Source organism: Schistocerca serialis, chromosome 2 (genome assembly GCF_023864345.2).
Source record: "Schistocerca serialis cubense isolate TAMUIC-IGC-003099 chromosome 2, iqSchSeri2.2, whole genome shotgun sequence".
Taxonomy (NCBI): Eukaryota; Metazoa; Arthropoda; class Insecta; order Orthoptera; family Acrididae; genus Schistocerca; species Schistocerca serialis.
The window spans coordinates 638,404,291-638,423,695 of NC_064639.1; positions in this window are offsets into that span (position 1 = coordinate 638,404,291).

Below are 19,405 nucleotides of genomic sequence, written 5' to 3' on the forward strand. Positions count from 1 at the left end.
TCATTAACAGCTTTTACTAACCGTGCCAAACAGATCCATCCACGAAAACATTAATATATGTGATCGTCCCTACCTATTATACGTGGAACACATCAAGAAAAATCTTTCAACGACGAAAACAAGAAATTCCAGTAGAAGATCATCCAGGAATCATGAAAACTCGCGCACTAGGCCGAGTATACATCGTACATCCGAAAAACGCAAAATTTTTCTATCTTTGGATCTTGCTACACGAAATACGGGGACCAGCAACTTTTACAGATCTCAAGTCTGTTGACGGTTACCTATGTCAGAGGCACAGAGAAGCATGCCAACGCTTAGGAATAATGGAACACGACAACCAATGGAAATTAACACTACAAGAAGTCTCACTCACAGCGTAACGTAATTGAGAGACTTATAACATGTAACCTATCGAATCCAAAACAGCTATGGGGCTTCTTCAAAGCGAGTATGAGTGATGACATACTGCGCCAAATCAGACAAGCTCATCTTGATCCGACCATCGAATTCAGCGACATCTTCAGTGAAACACTCATTCGCCTAGAAGATAAATGTTTAGCAATAAACAACCAGACCTTGTTACAACTTGGGACGCACGCACCACGAAAAGATGGTATCAGTGTGCTAAACTTCGAAATTACAAACGAAAAAAGCTACTACATCAGCGAACTACTTCAATACATTGCTCACAACAAATCACTCCTCAATGAAAATCAAAAGGAAATTTAAAACATTATCATGGGCCGGATCAACAACAACACTGGTGGAATTATTTACTTGGACGCACCCGGCGGCACCGGGGAAATGTTTCTAATAAACCTATTGGTGGTGGAAATCCGTGATAAATAACACATCGTACCTGCAGTGGCATTGCAGCCACACTTCTGCAAGGAGGACGAACTGCCGGATCAGCCCTACAACTACCGTTGAATGTAGCCGAAGAATAAATCCCGCTGTGTATAATCTCAAGAGCATCTGGACGGGGCGAACTTCCAAAGCAAGCTAAAATTATCTTCTGGGACGAATGCATAAAGGTACATAAAAGATCATTGGAAGCCATGGACAGAACATCATAAGACTTGCTAGAAAACTGCGAAGTGAAGGGAGAAGCTCTACTCGTATTTTCAGGAGATTTGCGACAAACATTTCCAGTTATTCCCAAGTCGGCACCAGCGGACGAGATCAATGTATGCTTAAAAAACTCACGTCTGCGGCCACACAAGCAAAAACTGCGACTAACAAAAAAATGAGATTTGTACTATCGAGTGACGAAACAGCAAAACATCATGCTCAACAACTTTTACAAATAGGCGAAAGCACATATCCTACTGAGCAGACAACCGGACTCATTAAATTCAACAGTGATTTCTGAGTTTGTACATAGCCACTGCTGAAAACGAACTCATCGATCAAGCTTATCCTGCTTCTCTCATGGTCAATTGTACGTAGCTTGCTCTCGAGTAGGGAATTCGAAAAATTTGTACGTATGTACTCTGGATAACAAAATCAAAAATGTTGTTTGTAAACAAGTACTGTAAATAGTTACAATATGATTTTAGTAAATTTTTTTATCTCTTATAGTTTAACAGGTTGTAAATAGTTATAATAGGTTTTCAATAATTTTTTTTTGTATTTTATACTTTAAAGTTTATCCTTGAGCTGTGGTGGCGTTGTGCTATCTTTGGATCTTCCGACTGGCGTCCCGGTAGGACGCGCAAGTGCCGCGTTGATTCGCTCGGTTTATCGCTGTTTGCGAGTGAGGAGAAGGTGGGAACAGTGCCACGGTTGGCGAGCTGGTGTTGGTACGAGGCAGCAGCAGATACGGGCAGAGAGGCCAGTCTGTTGACATGGTGACCATTGAGGTCTCCTTTTTGTATTCGGAGCCGTATGCACGACAGCATCCATTGTGGCTGATTTCTGGGTTTTGGAGAGAGGGTGCACCAGCAATTTGCCTTCTGAAATGCTCTGGCCGTGTGCTGTTTGGATATTGGCGGGCAGAACAGTACTTTGAATAATGGAACAGGGAGTACTAAAGAAATCGTGCGTACTGTGTTTATTTCCTCAGTGAACCTCGCCTGTGGAGTTTGAAAGATAAGGTTTTCTTGCGTTACAGTAATGTATTTGAAGCCGCAAATGTAACTTTGCTGATTTGCTAAGTAATTTACGTTTATGTGTGTATAAGAAGTGTTGTATAGGCAGTTGGTCTGTTAGAACCTCCAAGTTAGCCTTGGGTTACGTGATGTTGCTTAGACGGGCCACTGAATGAAGTGGTAAATTTGTCTTTGAGCAGATCTGCCCAATTCTGCCGGCAGTACTTAATGTGCGCTGATGTTTGAATGTGTTGTTCCCTAGCTTTAAGTAATTTCTTATCTGTCGTAAGTTTTGAGCAACGTTGCATCAGCTTTCGATGTTTTAAACTAATGTTTTAATAAATTTGTTATAGATGGTTTGAAATCTTCAGGATCTGCAAGCTTAATCTTATCTGTAAATGTTAAGCCTAAAGTCCGGGTCACGCAGGTAAGCTTGTACCTATTATTCTGTAGTTTGAAAAGAGCGTTCCATGTTTGCTAAATCTGCTACTGGTTGTCACAAGAGTTTTATCGTTTTGTATTAGCAGTTTTAGTACTGTAATCGAAATTTCTCCTTATAATTAAAAGTTGTAAGACTTATTCACTTAACTTAAGGTTAAGTACTTTCTTGACAGCCTTGAGTTCTGAGTCGTGGCGTTGTAATTGACGCGGCGTTTGTCCGCGTGTACGTATTTCTATATTTCGGCCTGTGCATGTAATGGACTGCCTCTCTGGTGGCCGTTACTCTCGATGGAGTTTTGACTCCAGCTGCAGCTGGTAAACAAGTTGAGTTCTCTGCATATTCTATTTAATAGGTGTTTTTAATTAACTGCCCTTTCGAGCTTGCCCTGTCTTGTGGTTTAACGGAAGGAAGATAAGAATCTACTTTCTGTACTTGAGTTTATGAACATTTACTGTACTTAAGTTTTTGAACGTTTAAATTTCATCTGCAATTCACTGCTCTTGATAGTCAGCTTGGCCTAACTTGGCTGCACACTTTTTGTAGCTCATTGCAAGATTAGATGGCTTAACTCCGTCCCCTTTTTCAAAGGATTGATTCATCTTAGTTGTTGTATAATTTAATTTAGCAATATTTACTTAATTACACTTTATACTTGCATGAGTTTTATTTAAGGGCATTACGGACGCTTAAAATTTTGGTTGGCGAACTTGTTGTCTACTGATTCTTAAGAGTGGCCTCCGCGGTGGCAGCGTCAGCTTCGGCCTACTTATGGTGATAAACAGTAGTTATTTCAACTGTAGTTCTTCCGTTTTAAATTTGCTTGTGTAAGTGAAGCTTGTTGTTTAAATTTATATTTCTCTTGTCTTAAACACTGCTTATGTAAGAGAAACTTGCGGTTTTAATTATTATGATTGCTGGCATATTTTGAAATAAATATGTAATTTCTTAGGGAAAAATAATGTGCTCAGCCTGGGGTCGCCCTTCCACGTCTCCTATCCTTTGTTCATCCTATGTTTGGACATTTCAGTCCTTTTATTCCAACTATTACACAATCTCGTAGCAACTCCCTGAGCAACCACTGCTAGATCATGTATATCTAAACTTACGTCGTAGTTCAGATGACATATTAAATGCAAGTCCACCAGAACTGGCTTAATAACATTTTCATAGACAGAAGGGAAATGTCTGCTTCCTCTCATGAGAGGACAGTGACAAAACTTCACACTCACATCTGATTTGATATACTACTGCACATGTAATCTCTAGTTAGTGAAGCATACTGTCAAGGAAATCAAAATATTAAAAAAACGTGAATCAGGTATTAGATACATTTCGAAACTGGTACGCCACTTACAATCTATCCCCGTTCTTAGGGTATAGCTACAACAAACTATTCAAATAAGTTTCATATTCATCTGATCTTGAAATTCTACAGTTGCCTTATTCGGTTGCTGGAGTTCGCAAGTTTTTTGGCTTATAACTTTATAGAAAGAGAATAAATGACAGTAATTTGCATTACCACCTTGCAAAACCAAAGGCCCACGGACAATTCTACCAGCAACGATTTTAACATAAGTAGGCTCAGAAAACTGGATTCCCTCTAATCTCACATATTTTTACAAATGCGGTGTCGAGAATACAATTATTTTATTGTAACAGTATTAACAACAATTTGTATTCGCTTGTAAGGCTAGTATATACAAAGGGCCGTTGTAAAGCTGTGAGTGTCATCTCGGAAAAATAACGTTACTTACCGTTATTAACTTCCGTTTGTTTCCAGTTATGTGCCTCTAATGTCGGTAAACATTAAAACTCAGCGGCACATACCGAAGCACGCCTCTAGAAGAGTCAAAACAAATTATCGTAATCCGTTGATAAACATGGGGAATCTTGCTGTAGTTCGTTCTCAGAGTCTGAAGGGAACAACGTGTAGGGCGGTTTTAGGGCCCTGGCTAGAGAAATGACTGCTTGGGGTGCCAAAGGAAAGTGGTCCCACATGAGCCTAGTGCAACGTACGTATTAATGGAGGCTTACAATTAACAGCAACAACTCAAATGTTGTAAAGTACACGATAGTAGAAGCAAAAACGTTCCGGTAAACATGAGTCCGGAAACAACGTGTCTGCGAGGTAGTTGGGAATGTGTATTTAGAGCCGCCTCTGACATCAGTATCACATATTGTCCTAGTTGGAATTTGAAGCCAACTAGATTGGGTCTTAATAGAGTAGTCCACATTGTGAATACATTTGTGCTAACTAGGACAATATATCATAATGTAGTACGTCGCAATGGACTAGTATGCGGATCCATATTTACTGGACGGTTTTGCTTCTACATGAATAATAGGGGTCCAGCCGCGCAGGGCATTGTGACAATGCAACGGTGAGAGTCGGAAATTTGTGTCGAACCAGGACTCGAATCTGGATTGTCAGCTTCTCTGGAACGGCTGTCTTAACTGTCTCGGCCATCCGGACAGGCTTTCCGTCAGACCCGATTCCCAGCTTCCCACGCGCCGCTCTGCAACGACCCCCCACATATTAACTCCCTACTCGCACATTTTTTATTCCCTTAGGAGCTCAGGCTGACGGAATGGACTGTGAGTTCACTATTAAAGCTGTCTTTCTGCAATTTGGCTGATTTACTCCTGGAGCATGTACGAATTGAGTTATAGACACATTTTGTTTTATTTTAACTTATACGTTAGCTACTACAGAAAAAACGTGACCAAAAACACTCGACAAAACTACATCTATGTTTCAAACGTCTGCTATATCATTATTTTGGAAAAAATTTAAGAAAACTTTGTTATTACTCCTTGCGAAATATACTACAGAAGAATACTATTTGTTTTTTTTATTCCAGATTAGATTTGCAGACTGCCGTTATGGACGTACCTCATTTTGGACAGAGCAGCTGTAACGCCTCAGGTGGGAGCCCAATGATGACAGAATTAATTAAAAATTAGAAAATGCTACCCAACAATCAGTAAATAATGTGCAAAAGATTTGCTTTGATTGCTTCATTAATTCTTACAAGTAATATCGAAAAAGTTGCTTAATTTATAGATTGACTGAGGATAAAAGACCTTAAGTTACATACTAGAACAAATTTTAACTTTTGGAAAATAAATTCAGTGGCACAACCAGCAGACAATCCTCATCACGCTTCAGATTAATGTGCATATAATGGAATACATCTGATGAAGGAGGCATGCTGCCGAAACGCTTCGTGCTACTAATTATTAGTAAAAAGTGGCTGAAGCACTGAAAAGTACTTCATTAATTACCGAGTTTCATTGTTTTTGAGGTGATAATTAACACCGCATGCAGCTGAATATAAGACGGAGAATGGAAAACCTTCTTGGCACGTATGAATGGTATCACAGTAGACTAGAGTATTTCTCCGAAGAGATAGTGAGATAAATAAACACCTCCGTGTTGCATTTGTAACGGTTGTGCTGCAACGCCAGAGAGAGTTAATGCCCGGGAACGAAGTTTGATCTAGCCGAAAGATTTGAAACCAGCGTTTAATAGCAGACTAGAAATACAGAAAGGGGAGACCTGAAGAAACGTCATTACTGCTAACGGTTACCGGCTGGCTTTTTGAAGCGCACATGTTAGCAGACTGTCTTATTTTAATAGCTTACCAGCCGTTACAGAGTTTTCCCGGGACTTTTAAGGCAGTCAGTGGGCAGCAGGGACCATAAGGTGCGGCATGCAGGCGTGCACCTGCAGGAGATAGCGGCGGGCGGCGCGCGTCAGTCCGTAGCGGGCGTCCGTCAGCGGCTGAGATGTTGCGAGGCGTCGGCCGGCGCGGGTAATGGACGGCTGTTAGCCTCCCCGCTGGGAGGGGGCGCGTGGGTGCCGGCGCTGCGCCGGGATGCGCGCGCGTGGGCGGCGACGTAAAAGTACGCACGCTTGGGTGCCCCGCCACTAAAGATGGCCAGATTGTGCGCCGGTCGTCCGTCCAGGGCCGCTCTGCGCTCCTTTCTCAGCTGCCAGTACATCTCGGGCCAGAGTACCACTACTCTAGGGTCAGTACCGACGACTTAGTCCTTCTGACAGCAAGATGCAAAAATCTCCTTCAGACGCTATGCGGTACTTTACTGGAAAAAGCAGTTCCACAGCTACGCTCCCTTATTTATATTGGAGAGAAAGAACAGATCCAAAGAGAAAGAACAGATTTTAATTCTTTATTATGAACTGTAAAAGACACACACTGCGCATGTCACAGGAGGAAGGTTCAAAGTTTTCACACAGTTCCGCTGTTGTTTGTTTATAGCAAAATGGCGACGGCACCACAAGAGAAATTATTTTGCGCGTTGGAATTCGCACGAAGTCGAGCTATCGTTCGAGCGCAAAGTGCATTCCGCCGTCGATACAGCAAGAGGCCATATCTGCCAAGCACATATGAGTGGCACAAATAATTCTTGAAAGTTGGTTGTGTACGCAAAGGGAAGAGCACTGGTCGGCCACGCACGTCTGATGAAAATGTCGAGCGTATCCGAAATACGATCACATGGAGCCCTCGGAAGTCCCCAAGACGGGCAGGCCAGGAACTTCCACTACGTCAAACAATTTTGTGTATGTCCATCCTTGTGATAGATGGTCTGCGCCGGCAGGAGTGGCCGAGCGGTTCTAGGCGCTAAAGTCTTGAACCGCGCGACCGCTACGGCCGCAGGTTCGAATCCTGCCTCGGGCATGGACGTGTGTGATGTCCGTAGGTTAGTTAGGTTTAAATAGTTCTACGTTCTAGGGGACTAATGGCTTCAGAAGTTAAGTCCCATAGTGCTCAGAGCCATTCTGATGGTCTGCGTTACTTCGGCCATTCGCTTACGTTATAAAATGAAACACATGCAGCCGATGTTTTGATGTTATTTCATTATAATGAACCAGTTTCGGTGATTCAGCACACCACCTTCAGGCCTTAACTGACGCTGAGTGGGTGAACTCCAATCGAATAGACGATCTCACCAGTCACCATCTATGAACTGACTTCTGTAGACCAATGTAAAAGCTATGTTGTGTCTGCAACCATCAACTACCAGCTACCAACTGCAGTTCATGGTTGCATACAAAACATCGCTTTTGCTGTATTCTGCGTAAGCCAGTTCATAGATGTTGTCCAATGATAGGGTCAATACGGTTTGAGTTTACTCCCTCAGCGTCAACTAAAGCCTGAAGGTGTACTGAGTTATGAAAACTGCTTCTAATACAATAAAACATCCAAACGATGGCTGTATGTGTTTCATTTCATGACGTCCTCAGACAATGGTGTGGACTGATCTGAAACAACGCCTGTATATGCAGCCTTATAAGTTGCACTTACTGTAGCAGTTAAGAACTGCCTACCATATCAGAAGGTACGAATTTTGCATTTCATTTCTCCCGAATAAAGCAGAAGACACGTTTTCCAAACGACACATCTTTTTGGACAAATCGACGTTTCATCTATAGGGTAAAGTAAATCGCCCTAATGTGAGAATATGAGTACAGAAAATCCTGGCGTTGTCGCCGAGCATGAAAGAGACTCACCAAAACTAAATGTGTTTTCTACCGTTTCTGCTCAAAACTTTATGGGTCTTTCTTTTTGCCGAGGTAACTGTGGCAAGAATATCATGCGTGGACGTGCTGCAGAACGGTTTCCTCAGATTCACGTAAACTCCAACGATTTCACTGTTACGAACTACGGCGCCCACCTCACTTTCGATTTGAAGTGCGGCGTTATCCTAACACCACCATCCCACAACGTTGGATTGGAAGAGGTGGACAACGAAGTATTGTTCATTGCTTCAAGGTCACGAGACCTAACACCCTGTGATTTTTTTCTGTGGGAATCCATGGAAGATAGAATCTTATATCTGTGACAGCTATTCTTTAAGAGTTGAGAAACTGAACTGTTCAGGCTGTCGATTCAATAATTAGGGACCTGTTGATTCGTGTGTGGAATCAAGTGAACTATCATTTCCATGTTCCTCGATCAACGCATGGCGCTCATGTAGAGTGTATGCGCGAACATAAGACCTAGAACCTTCCTGTGTCCAGTGGCATACCCTAAGTGTTTCTATTTTTTCAAAGTTTGTCTATAATAAACAGCTAAAACATGTTCTTTCTTTACGAATCATCCTATATTACGTTTGAGAGGTTGACAATTTGCGACAACCAGTTTTTTGCACTAGACAGTTTGTTTTTCTTTAGCGCTATGTGGCAGGATCTACGCAAGTATCTGAATGTTAGCCGGTAATGATGTCAAGTAAGTTAGTCGATGGGTCGGGAGACACCAACGTAGATGAGTATTTGAGAATGAGGCTGCGACCTGAAACTAGTCGCAAAGACTGAAATACAGATAAACAAAATAATAAACAATAAAAAGCAGCTGAGCTAATGACAGTTCCAGAAAAACGGTTTCAGCAACGAACCTACAAATAAGATGCTCCCTAAAAAATTAAGCATTGTCATGAAAAACTATGTGGTAGTTAGTCTCCAAGTGAAGACGTGATGCTTGGAATGAAAAGGAGCACTTTCGGAACATCTATTTGAACATTTTCATGGACCTCGTCCCATCACAGTGAGTTAGACATTCCGTACTCTTCTCCAGTCATCTCCAGTAGGCCAATAAAGAACCATAGTCTGACTTATTATCTAGCGCCACCCCTCCCCCATCCTCGTACACCTTCACCGCTGTCACTTTTCACTGTTAACTGTAATATGCACTGGATACAAATTTTGCTCTACGGCGCGCCTCTGAACCTTGCGTAACAAGTGGTCGCTACCAGTTGTGAAAAGACCTGCATAGGAATCTTACAATTGTGGTGCCCCTGACGCCATCTTAGCTTGTCGTCCCTAGCCTTAAACCAGTCTGTCTTCATTCAGAGCGCTCAACGTCACGTCTGAACAGTTCGCTATTGCCAGTCTGCCACAACAAATATCAGTCCACTTTCATAGTTTTGCTAATGCAATGCATGAAACGTGCTATTTAGTTACCATTGGTGTGAGTGAGTGTGTGTGTGTGTGTGTGTGTGTGTGTGTGTGTGTGTGTGTGTGTGTGTGTGTATTGTTGGTTATTATGTCTGATGAAATGCGAAGTGAAAGGGACAGATGGGATGCAAACACATCAAATCAGGCTAGACAAGGAATTGCGTTTAAAGGACAATCTCAAAAAACCGTGTGCAGTGTGTGGAATACTTTGAAAGGGAGACGGAAATTGGGGACCTCTCTTCCTGATTTGCAAAGTAGTCAGGAGAACCGCAGCCGCGATTAAAGGTAGAAAAATGACCATACATCATACAAATAAAGAAAAATACGGAAAGGAAGGAAGTGAAGCAAGACCCTCTTGTCTAGAAACGCCGGGCAGCAAATATTCAGAACAGAGTAACAAATCTGGATCCTTCGCACATGGCACGATTTTGCGTCACTTATACATTTAACATTGGAGAGAACAACCTACATTTGATAAACTTGGTACGACATTGCATGACGCTGAATTTTTCGAAGGCAGGAAATCAAAGTTGAGACTGGTCTTTTAAATCAGCGTACCGTAGAACAGTGGCGCAATGTAGCTGCTGAGATACATTCCTGACATGTGGAAGCTTGTGGGTTCGAATGTCGTCAGATGTTCGAATTCTTTTATTATTAAATCTTCATCAGAAAACTCTAAACGTTTCACTCAATTAATTGGTTTAATGTCATTTTCATTTCTCATACTTTGCTATGTCATTTTCTGTGCCTTCCATCTCTTCTCATCGGTTGGTAATGCGTTAGTTTGTGTACCCAAAGTGAGGCCAGTTTCAGGTAGCCAGTGAAAGCGTGAAATTAGTTTGCTTTTAACACCGAAATTTAAATTTTTCTGTGAATTTGCTCGTAGTGGTTAGATTTAACGATGAACAAAGCGACTGTGAGTAACAGTTATGCTCAAAGTTCTTGACCACCGTTTTCTCGATACATTGTACATTACAAGGTTGTGGTTCGGCTGGGACAAGAGTTTAATTTCAGGGCTGCAGAATGCTTCATATGACTGCGTCAGTCACTTTTCACTTAAAATAAGTTGTCGGCAGAGCACAATACGGCAGCTGTCAACATTACTCTTAAGTAACAGCACTTGTGAACTAAGCCAACACCAGCAGTGTTTGTGTGTCGCCTATAACTGAGCGGCATCTGCCAGCTGATGTGGATACGCTGTAGCGTCAAAAACGGTACAAATGGCTCTAAGCACTATGGGACTTAGCATCTGAGGTCATCAGTCCCTTAGACTTAGAACTACTTAGACCTAACTAGCCTAAGGACATCACACACATCCATGCCCGAGATAGGATTCGAACCTGCGAACGTAGCAGCAGCGCGGTTCCGGACTGAAGCACCCAGAACCACTCTACCACAGCAGCCGGTGCTGTAGCGTCAACTAACAACTAATTTTAATCATGGAGGTTTTGTCAGAACCTCCGTCTAGAGTGCAGTAGGCACATCATATCCTTCTTAATCTAATTTTACCCGTACTCTGAAATTGTTGACGTGACTATTCAATAAACAGAAAGTATAAGTAATAACGCCTTCGTATTTTATTAAATCACTCTATGCTTCGTAACAAAACCTAAAATGTCCTTGATCTTAAAATCATCAGTCTCAAACGGAAACATAAGTTCAGTATGTACAGGGAATACATGTATACCGGTTTAACAATAGACAACTCATCATGCCCTCCCATATCTTACAAACTTGCAGCATTTAAGGACATGCTACTCAGAGTACAAACAGTTAGTTTAGAAGAAAACAGCCTCAGCACAGAGATAGACTTAATAAAGAACACTTCCATAAAGATGGCTAGACAGTCAAAATATTAGGTAATTTATACACACAATGAGAGGTGCCTGTTTGTTGGCTCTTTCATTCCCTCGCCACCTATTTTACTTTCTTCCGATCTGTAACAATTATTTTAAAACAGTATGTGAGATACTGGCCTAGCCAGCTTCAGTACGTATTGGTTCAGATACTTTTGCAAACTCTTTGTTCAACCACTGGAACGGAATTTCGTCTTCGGTGAGCCGTTGGCCAACAGCCAGTTGTGTGCTTCGGTGGTTGAGCTTTCTTATTAAAGGAAGTCAGCCATTACCATCATGATACTGTTGCATTACATTCGTTGATCAGTGTGTTGATGAATTAAGACGTGTCTCGATCCAGAGCTATAATTTGAGGAAGTATCCTGTTCTGATGAAATCACCACTGTTGTTTTGAACAGTCTATAGGACGTTGATTGGTGACCCGTAAGATTATATCAATTTATATTTAGCACTGAGACATGTTCAGTTTGGAGTTAGCCAGGTCGTCCATTTGTATCAGTCCACGGGCCGATATAAATCCGCCTATTCACATGTAGTGGTGTAGGCTTTAAGAGATTGTGAATTATCAAGTTTTTGGGCGTTGGTTACTGCCTTACAATAACTACATTTTACTCAGAATGAGATTTTCACTCTGCAGCGGAGTGTGCGCTGATATGAAACTTCCTGGCAGATTAAAACTGTGTGCCCGACCGAGACTCGAACTCGGGACCTTTACCTTTCGCGGGCAAGTGCTCTACCAACTGAGCTAGCGAAGCACGACTCACGCCCGGTACTCACAGCTTTACTTCTGCCAGTATCTCGTAACAAAACCTTCTGTAAAGTTTGGAAGGTGTTCCTGCTTATGTGGAATAATACACTCATGCTCATAAATTAAGGATAACGCTGATGCGTGTTGAAACAACGCTCTGGTGGGCGCCTCGTGGGTTTAAATCACCTCAGGGTATAACCATGCGGTGCATTTGACCTGCGGTCGTCGCTCGGTGGTGCTGGCAGCAGTCCACATACGCAGAGGTGTGCTGGTGCGTGTCAGAGCACGGTGCAGCGAGTAAGTGTGCATACGTTTCAGACGTGCTAATGATAACTGTGTGTTGAAAATGGCTCAAAGAACATGTATTGATGACGTTATAAGGGGTAGAATACTAGTGCGACTGGAAGCTGTTCAAATACAGCAGGTGCTGTGTGCCACAAAGTGTGATCTCAAGGTTATGGCAACGATTCCAGCAGATAAGAAACATGTCCAGGTGCTACAGTACGGGACGTCCACAGTGTACAACATCACAAGAAGACCGATATCTCACCATCAGTGACCGCAGACAGCCACGGAGAACTGCAAGTAGCCTTGCTCGGGACCTTACCGCAGCCACTGGAACAGTTTTCCAGACACACAGTCTATAGACGATTGAACAGACATGGTTTATCCGCCCAGAGACCTGCAAGGGTCATTCCATTGACCCCACAGGAGAGCCCGTAATGCCTGGTGCCAAGAACACAGTACATGGTCATTGGAATAGTGGTCCTAGGTTATGTTCATGGACGGGTCCAGGTATAGTCTGAACAGTGATTCTCGCCGGGTTTTCATCTGGTGTGAACCAGGAACCAGATACCAACCCTTAATGTCATTAAAAGGGACCTTTACGGAGGCCGTGCTTTGATGGTGTGTGGTGGGATCATGATTGGTGCACGTACACCCCTGCATGTCTTTGACAGAGGAACTGTAACAGGTCAGGTGTATCGGAACGTCATTTCGCGCCAGTATGTCTGCATTTTCAGGGATGCGGTGGGTCCCACCTTCCTTCTGATGGATGATAACGCACGGCCCCACTGCAAGAATGGTAGGCTATACCCCAGCAGCTGATCGACCACCTGATCCAGAGTATGCCAACCAGTTGTGCGGCCTGTGTACGTGTGCTTGGTAATCATATCCCATATTGATGTCGGGGTACATGCGCAGGAAACAGTGGCGTTTTGTAGCACATGTGTTTCTGGACGGTTTTCTCAACTTATCACCAATACCGTGGACTTAGAGATCTGTGTCGTGTGTGTTCCCTATGTGCCTATGCTATTAGCGTCAGTTTTGTGTAGTGCCACGTTGTATGGCACCACATTCTGCAATTATCCATAAATAATTAGCATGAATGTAAATCTTCTCTAGATACTTTGCACAGTGGTTCACCAGAAGGCTTATAACCATAAAGTACAATTTCTTTGCATGATACTGGAGTACTATTACATAATTTTTCAGGTTGTTTCTTACTGCATCCATTCTAGACTGATAGATGTATTTTTGGGAAACTGCGCCATAGTGCGGCAGATAGCTGTAAGTGAGAAACTATCATATGTTAACAGAGCTAATCGCTTTCATGGGGCTGTTCACAGACGTACTCTGTGATGTTTTGCGATATGCAGGCTCTAATCATCTCGTTTCATTAACTTATACGAATGTTAGTGCAGCGTGACTACTGTAGAGGTATGTATTGCTCTCAGACAGCAGTAGGAACATTTTGGTGGCCATTACATATTTCGTTTTTCATGTAACTGGAATATCAAGACTTACTCATCAGTAGTGTGTGGTTGAGGAAATTTCAAATACACACACAGCTTTCAACAAATACGCAAAAACAATGACACAAATTGCTATACCAATAAAGAAGAGAAAATATTTACTGGCATCCCATATTTAGGCCTCATTTCACAAAAACTTGCATACGAATTAGAAAAAATAAATTAACTATTGTATTATCCCCTCAGAATAAGTTAAGACACTTCTTAATTCACAGCTTTATTTATTGCAAGAATAGAAAAAAGCTGAAACGTAAACCACTATAATCACATCCTGTAATGGATGTAAAGAAAACATTCAACATTACTCTGACTGTCATAACCTGCAGCTTATTATCAATAGAGCACAGCGATCAATCGTCCTTTTCTCTCGGGTTTTATTAGGCAATTCTAGATTTCGGCTAGCGCCTAGCCATTATCAGTGCACTATTTCATGGTATCAATGCATGTCCTAGTACGTCAGTCCCCTGCTGTTCGGGTTTCTGTCACAGTTCGTTCAAGACTATAGTATCTAGCATTCGTCAGTAGTCTTGAACTAACTGTGACAGAAGCCCGAACAACAGAGGACTGGCGTACCTGGGCATGCGTTGATACCATAAAATAGTGCACTGATAACGACTAGGCACTAGCCGAAATCTAGATTTGCCTAATAAAACCTGAAAGAAAAGGACGACTAATTGCTGTGCTCTGTCATTTGAGACTCTTATGACAGTCGTTGAGTGCACCCACATTCATAATGGAAGGTAACTTGCTGCAGTTTATTGTACATTATACCAATGGTGACTAATTGAGACCACCATCATCTATACTATAAGTTTAATAAACGGAAATTCGAGAAAAACTTTCCGAAAGAAAGCAGGAATGGAAGTTATTTAAAGTGGATTTTATTTATTGTCACGTGAATGTTGAAAATAATTGACAATCGTTTGAAGCAAAGCTGAAAAGAAATGAAATTTAAGTAATAATTAATAGAAATAATTTTACTTGAAGTTTACATCCTAAATTTAGGATATAACTGTGAGCAACAATAGTTTTCCTGGAGAGTAGGAGAGTAATTTATTGAAACAAAATTAGTTTTCACCGAAGTCTCCTACATCACTGAAGTAATATGTATATGCTGACAGAGAAAAAGAACACATTAGATCATGAAACTGCCTTAGTGAATTACTACAGCCATTGCTGTTTTAATATTGACTCATGTATCATAAACAAATGCAATGTACCAGGAACAATAGCAAATTCAAACTGAGGGAATACAACAGAAGACAGTTTTTTAAGAGACTGGAGAACGCACGATGGTTGGTGTGCATTATGACTTTGTGTCTGACAGTAAATAGTTGTACTTCGTGAATTATCCTAAGGACAAACACACACACCCATGCCCGACGGAGGACTCGAACCTCTGCCGGGACCAGCCGCACGGTCCACTGGCATAAGTTATAGTTTGTTTCTATTCCACTGTATTTACTGAAATTTCATTCTTTAGCAAATGTTTCACGCTCACTGTAACTAGGACACATTCTGCCACGAAATATCTACAACACAACAAACCTAAAGACGATTTACTTTTGTCTCTGGATTCGTGTTAAAGAGAATCTTGTAACCGCTTTCAGTTTCGCTGAATTGTCTGTAATGAATAAATTTCTTAAATTCGAAACGATCAAATTTCGATTTTTCTAGTTTCGGATTAATGGAGCAGCCGATGTAACAAATTTAGGTCTTTCTTCAAGTCTCATAACTGTGCAACGCCTCACCTACACGTGAAACCAGGTGACGTGCGACTTCTTCCCAAGTCATAACCCAGAGATCCTATAAATTCTGACAGAAATACTCGAAGGCGGAATATAAGTACCAGAAGCGGTAACACCTTCGAAGAAAAAAAGGCAGTTTCTCCATATCCACTTGTCAGTGTTCATTTGTGAAGTCAAGTGAGCTGAAATATTACGCACTCGTAAATTTCATCAACATCTGCTTTAGTTTCAAATGGGCTACTCATTTGGTTTCCATGAACTGATTAAATGTCCGGGTGTCTACGACTAGTTACACATCTCCATTAGGATTCCTCTGAGGTTTTATGGGGACATTAAAAGAGCAGGCTGAACGTTTGATTATATTCCACTCAAGCTGTCTCATAATTTTCTGTTTTAGTGCTTCTTGTTTGCTTGGGATTGGGCTTCACTTTCAGTTTGTATTCATAGTCGTCCGAGAAAGATTCTGAGTACTGACTCTGTATTTCAGTAACGATATTTTGTGGTAATGTTTACATTGAAGTGTGTAAGGAACATCGCCCTCAGAATGAAAAAAGTATGGTGTCACTCCCACGTGAAAGACTTACACACATCTCGAGAAACAAAGATGTTTCCTTCCAAGTAATGCTACCTTCGGTACAGAGTACGATTCCCAGCACTTGAACCTCACAGTTGGTCGTTCACTGCACTCTTCAAATGGGGTTCTATACGCCCACGCGATTATCTGTAGACAACCTACTGACATTTTATGTAATCACCACCTTCGCCGAAATGACAATTATGGGCCCACAAGTAACAACATATCATCAAAGAAAGATCACGTATCATGTTCTTCTCCATGTTCCTCAATAATGACAGTCTAAGCGGATGAGCAATATGAACTCACATTATGTGGTACAACAATTAAAACGTTGATTTTAGGAGTACTGGTCCATGCTTCAATAAAACTGACGGCAGTTAGAGTTCGGCTATTTACCACTTGGATATTCAGATCGTTACAATGTTACAGGGATTTTCAGTATTCATGCACCTAAATAGGTGTTTTGATATCTCGAGGGAAATTTGCTCAATAGCTTAGAAAGCGCCTCTGTGGTTTCAATTCAGTGCACAGTGACCAGACTTCGGTTATCAAAAATAATATTAATAAATGCTTTGAAAATTGCCTATAGGAGACTACATACTCTGTTTTGGGCTTACGTTTCCAGTGCATCTGCAGTATTCATTACACGCAGCGCCGTTTTTCAAACTGATAGCGCTAATACGTCTTTCTATGTGACGGAGCAGGATGTGTGTTCGAAACTCGTAGGAAGACAAGTCACCCTTAACTCACGAGGTGACTTTTCTGTAACATATGCTACGAGATGGGATCTGGACCTCTGTTTAAACAGAGACTTAAGGTACAAATCATTTGAAATTATTGATTTATGTTATACAATATTTATTTTTACGATGATTTAAGTATTGTTTAAATCTCCTTGTTTATTTTACTGCGCTACATAAAGCCTGCACTTTACCATTTATCACACAAAATCACATAATTTTGTGTGGTTTTTTTGAACAGTGCACATAAAAAGGCTGTTAGAAAATTGAATTTTACATTTCGAAAAACTAATCTCTGTAGCAATAAATTCTCACATCAAACTGGATTTAGCCCATAAAAATTCCACTCGGTACGTGCAAAAAGAAAGTCTGCAAAATTGATATTCAGTCCGAGGATCTATATTTTTCTTATTAGCACTCAGAATATATTTGGTTTTAACTAAAACCTGAAGTATTTAATTGAAAAAACAAAAAGATCCTCATCAAAGTTGTCATGAAGTTCTTCCTCTGAAGGATCCTCTTGTTAGAAACCAGAACGGTGCTCACCGGCCATTGTAAAATCGTCGTCTTTTTTCATCTATTCCTTTATCTGTCTGTATCACTGACCCCTTCCTCCACCCAGCGACTAACAATTTCATCAGACTCGAGAAAGTTAAAACCGACAAGTTAGAACCGACAAGTTCCTGCGAACACATTTTGTCCTATATGGTATCTTACTGAAGAAAACAAGTACATACTTTACAATACGCAATCTAGGAGGTCCTAATAACTCGTCAACAACCAATAAAGAAGTTGATAAACAACTGACAACAAAACATTGCAGGGTTGGCAGTTTGGGGATGGCAACTGACCTCGGAGAGCGAGGTCATAAATTTTCGTGCGCTCTGGGAGACGACACCTCGCGAGTAAAGGGTTAGTGGCCCGTCGAATACAGTTGTTGGTCACTTAGGCTCCATAATTCTGGGGAGCATTAGACTGTATTTGGAAATATTACTGAAACGTACCGGCACTATTTGTCCGAACTTCCGGCTGCTAAAAACAAGTCTTAACAAATACTCCTATGTGCATGCAGTGCACATATTAAGCATCAAAATTTCGTTATTTTATTTACGTGTAAATGAGAGTAGCAGATGGTTAGTACGATCATGTAAATATGTTACAGGCGAAAAGAGGACAAAGCTTGAAGAAAACTTCCAATGACTCTGAAAAAGAAAAGGGATCTGAGTTAAACAGAAACGCCCAAAGTTAGGAAAAAGGTTTGAAAAGTCAACGAGTGTATAGTTTAAAAGCTTTCTTAACACTGACAATGGGGCACTATCAGATATTTACAGCAGATCACGACTGAACTGTTTTGATTTCGCAGTATCTGCAACGTTTCTATAGGTTATGGTTTTGCTATTATAGTCATTGAGGTGTTATACATTCTTCAGCTGCACCTATTGTTTGTACGCATTTTTTTCTTTTTTTAGATATGGGTCAGAATCAGTATAAACTAGAAGTTTTGAGGCAAAGAGTCTACATAGTGCGAATATTATTCACACACACACAGACGTCTAACGACAAATGAAGAGCACATTCGCCTAATGCTTTCATTAGGCTAAACATCAACTATAATGTCATTCTGTCAGAATTTAACAGCTGCCTTTAATCAGTTAATTCCAAAGTGACAAAATTACGCAAATGTAAGCTAAAGAAATGGTTTTAAGGGTCTAGGTTGAAACCATTGTAGGGACGATGAAGAGCTAACATTCCCCACAGTAGTAGTATGGTTACAGAGTGAAGCTAATAAACTGCGTAAAAAAGCCTTAAGAATAATAACTAGAAGTAGAATTGTTTCAGAAACTGGGTGTTCTTACTGAATCAAGTGCGTACATCTGCCAGTCTTTTTTACGTGTCAGGGAATATGATATTAAGTATTTTAATAATAATTCTATACGCAATCATGGAACAGGAACCAGTTTGTGCTTACATACATCAAGGAAAAACATACGGAAAGTGCAAAGCAGCATTTTCTAACAGGAAATATGTATGTCTGTGTATGTGCTCCGTACCTTGTGCGTGGCGGATCCACCTTCACCTTCAAACACTATCCCAGACTGGCACACTGTGGATCCGCGTCCCAACATCGCTCCGGATATAACGCGCGGTGGTTCCGCACTCGAGCACCAACTCGGGTCTACTGAGGTTCCTGGGAGCCATCCGCGACACTTGCACATAAAAAATGGTTCAAATGGCTCTGAGCACTATGGGACTTAACAGCTGTGGTCATCAGTCCCCTAGAACTTAGAACTACTTAAACCTAACCAACCTAAGGACATCACACACATCCATGCCCGAGGCAGGATTCGAACCTGCGACCGTAGCAGTCGCGCGGTTCCGGACTGCGCGCCTCACTTGCAAATACACGGATA